Raw genomic sequence first — 3,823 nt, 5'->3', positions numbered from 1 at the left:
CGCTGTTTTTCCAACAGCACGTGCTCACTTCGTATCCCTGGGTCACATTTTGGTAACCATCGCAGTATTTCAAACTTTTTCGTTACGATTATATTTGTTATGGTGATCTGTGATGAGTGATCTTTGATGTTACTGTTGCAATTGTTTTGGAGCAGCACAAACCATACAAGGTAGAGAAATGAACTGACGCGTGTTCTGACTGCTCCACTGACCAGCTGTTCCCCATCTCTCTCTTTCTTTGGGCCTCTCCATTCCCAGGGACACAGCAATATTGAAATTAGGCCAATTAATAACCTTACAATGCCCTCTAAGTTGTTAAAGCAAACTAAATATTGCCCGAGAAGGACTCCGTACTTCTATATTGGAGTCCTTGTGGATGAACTCTAACCTATCTTAATAGTCAGACGAGATGGGAAACCTAATTCAGGAGTTTGCACCTGTAACAATAACTGAGTCTTGGCCAATCCCAGCAGCCATACTTCAACCACTCATAGACTGCTAAGTGTTCACACTGTGTTCAAATAAGGCAAACGCCAACCTGTAACCAATCCAGCTGTTTCTTTACCTCGTTGCCAATGTCTGTAGTTTTTTTTTTTTTTTGTCTATAAATCTTCTTTCACCACGTGGCTATGCTACAGTCTCTGTGAATCAGCTGTGATTCTGGGGGCTGCCCAATTCGCAAATCGTTCATTGCTCAATTGAACACCTTTAAATTTAATACGGCTGAAGTTTGTTTGTCTGTTTGTTTAATCAAAGTGTTCAAGTGAACGGAAGAGTCACACGTTTCCCACTTCACATCAAAAGCTAGAAATGATTCTGCTTAGTGAGGCAGGCATGCCAAAAGTCAAGACAAGCTGAAAGCCAGGCCTCTTGCACCAAACAGTTAAACAAGTTGCAATTGCAAAGGAAAGCTCTTGAAGGAAATTAAAACTGCTACGACAGCAAACACATGAATAAGAAAGTGAAGCAGCTGCATTGTTGGTGTGGAGAAAGTTTTAGTGGTGTGGATAGAAGATCAAACCAGCCACAACATCCCCTGAACCAAGATCCAATCCAGAGCAAGGCCCTCACTCTCTTCAATTCTATGAAGGCTGAAAGAGGTGAGGAAGCTGTAGAAGAAAAGTCTGAAGCTAGCAGAGCTTGGCTCATGAGGTTTAAGGAAAGAAGCTGTCTCCATCACATAAAAGTGTAAAGGGAAGCTGATGGAGAAGCTGCAGCAAGTTATCCAGAGGCTCTAGCTGTGCTCATGGATGAAGGTGGATACACTCAACAACAGATTTTCAATGTAGACAAAACAGCTTGAGATTAGAACATGATGCCATCTAGAGCTTTCATAAACAGAGAGAAGAAATCAACGCCTGGCTTCAAAGCTTCAAAGGACTGTCTGACTGTCTAGCAGGGGGCTAATGCAGCTGGTGACTCTAAGTGAAGCCGGTGTTCATTTACCATGCTGCAAATTCTAGGGTCTTCAGAATGATGCTAAATCTACTCTGCCTGTGCTGTAGAAATGGAACAAAGAAGCCTGGAACGCAGCACATCTGTTTACAGCATGGTTTACTGAATACTTCAAGCCTCCTATTGAGAACTACTGCTCAGAAAAGAAGATTCCGTTAAAAATACTATTGCCCACTGACAATGCACTTGGTAACCCAAGAGCTGTGATGAAGATGTACAAGGAGTTGAATGTCGTTTTCATGCCTGCTAACACATCCATTTTGCAGCCCATGGATCTCGGAGTAATTTCAACTTTCAAGTCTTATTATTTAAGGAATACATTTCATAAGGCTATAGCTGCCACAGATAATGATTCCTTGAATAGATCTGGGCAAAGCAAATTAAAGCACCTTTCTGGAAAGTATTCACCATTCTAGATGGCATTAAGAACATTTGTGGGGGCCGGGCGCAGTGGCTCACGCCTGTAATCCCAGCACTTTGGGAGGCCAAGGCGGGTGGATCACGAGGCCAAGAGATCAAGACCATTCTGGCCAACATGGTGAAACCCTGTCTCTACTAAAAGTACAAAAATTAGCTGAGCATGGTGGTGCTCGCCTGTAGTCCCTGCTACTTGGGAGGCTGAGGCAGGAGAATTGCTTGAACCCAGGAGGCAGAGGTTGCAGTGAGCTGAGATTGCGCCACTGCACTCCAGCCTGGTGACAGAGCAAGACTCTGTCTCAAAAAAAAAAGAACATTTGTGAATTCATGGATTCATGGGAGGAGGTAAAAATATCAACATGAACAGGAGTATGGAAGAAGTGGATTCCAACCCTCATGGATGAGTTTGAGGGTTTCAAGGCTTCAGTGGAGGAAGGAACTGCAGATGTGGTAGAAATAGCAAGAGAACTAGAATTAGAAGGGGAGCCTGCAGATGGGACTGAATTGCTACAATCTCATGATCAAACTTGAACAGATGAGGAGTTGTTTCTTATGGATGAGCAGAGAAAGGGGTCTCTTGAGATGGAATTTACTCCTGGTGAAGATGCTGTGAACACTGCTGAAATGGCAACAAAGGATTTAGAATATTCCATAAACTGAGTTGATGAAGCAGTGGCAGAGTTTGTGAGCCCTGGCTCCAACTTTGGAAGAAGTTCTACTCTGGGCAAAATGCTACCAAACAGCATCACAGGTTACAGAGAAATCTTTTGTGAAAGAAACAGTCAATCAATGAGGCAAACTTCATTTCCAACTTATCTTAAGAAATTGCCACAGCCACCCTAACCTTCAGCAACCACCACCCTGATCCATCAGCAGCCAGCTACATCAAGGCAAGACCCTTCACCAGCGAAAAGATTATGACTCACTAAAGACCCAGATGAGGCCAGGAGGGGTGGCTCACACCTGTAATCCCAACATTTTGGGAGGCCCAGGCAGATGGATCACAAGGTCAGGAGTTCAAGACCAGCCTGGCCAAGATGGTGAAACCCTATCTCTACTAAAAATACAAAAAAATTAGCTGGCCGTGGTGGTGAGCACCTGTAATCTCAGCTACTCAGGAGGCTGAGGCAGGAGAATTGCTTGACCCGGGAGGTGGAGATAGCAGTGAGCTGAGATCGTGCCACTGCACTCCAGCCTGGGAGACAGAGCAAGACTCTGCCTCAAAAAAAAAAAAAAAAAAAAAAAAAAAAAAAAAAAAAGACCCAGATGATTGTGAACATTTTTTTTTTTAGCAATAAGATATTTTTAAATTAATGTATGCATATAATTTTTGGTTTCTGTGGTTTTTTAGAGACAGGGTTTCACTGTCACCCAGGCAATGGTGCAATCATAGCTCACCACAGCCTCAAGTCCCTGGCTCAATCAATCCTCCCACCTCAGCCTCCTGAGTAGCTAGAACTACAGGCACACACCACTGTATCTAAGTACTTTTAAAATTTTTTTTAGAGACAGAATTTCCCTATCTCCCTATGTTGCTCAGGCTGGTATCAAACTCCCGGCCTCAAGTGATCCTCCTTCCTCTGCCTCCCAAAGTGCTGGGATTACAGGTGTGTGCCACCAGGCCCAAACTGTGCATTGTTTTTTTTTTAGGCATAAGGTTATTGCACCCTTAATAGACTACAGGATAGTATAAACATAACGTTTATATGCACTGTGGAACCCCACAATTTGTATGGCTCACTTTATTGCAATATTCACTTTATTATCGTGAATATCACCAAAGAGTGCCTGTGTTTGACCACCCAGGAAGCTAATCCATGATCCTTTTTGCAAGTCCTTGGTTTGGCGTCTTATGTTGACAATTCCACCAGGTTCTTAACAGGCCACACTGCCTGTCGGCTCATGAATGCATCTCCCACAGGCATGGCTGGATTAACTCACCTAAAGTGCA

At 43.6% G+C, this 3,823-nt stretch overlaps 1 pseudogene; it reads left to right on the top strand.

The window, feature by feature from the left end:
* Positions 1-750: 750 nt before the first annotated feature.
* Positions 751-2,841, top strand: LOC129041453 (tigger transposable element-derived protein 1-like; annotated as a pseudogene).
* Positions 2,842-3,823: the final 982 nt, after the last annotated feature.

The sequence above is a fragment of the Pongo pygmaeus genome, chromosome 6 (assembly GCF_028885625.2).
Source record: "Pongo pygmaeus isolate AG05252 chromosome 6, NHGRI_mPonPyg2-v2.0_pri, whole genome shotgun sequence".
Classification (NCBI taxonomy): domain Eukaryota; kingdom Metazoa; phylum Chordata; class Mammalia; order Primates; family Hominidae; genus Pongo; species Pongo pygmaeus.
The sequence above is the reverse complement of the archived record's forward strand: the minus strand, read 5'-3'. Positions and strand labels throughout refer to the sequence as shown.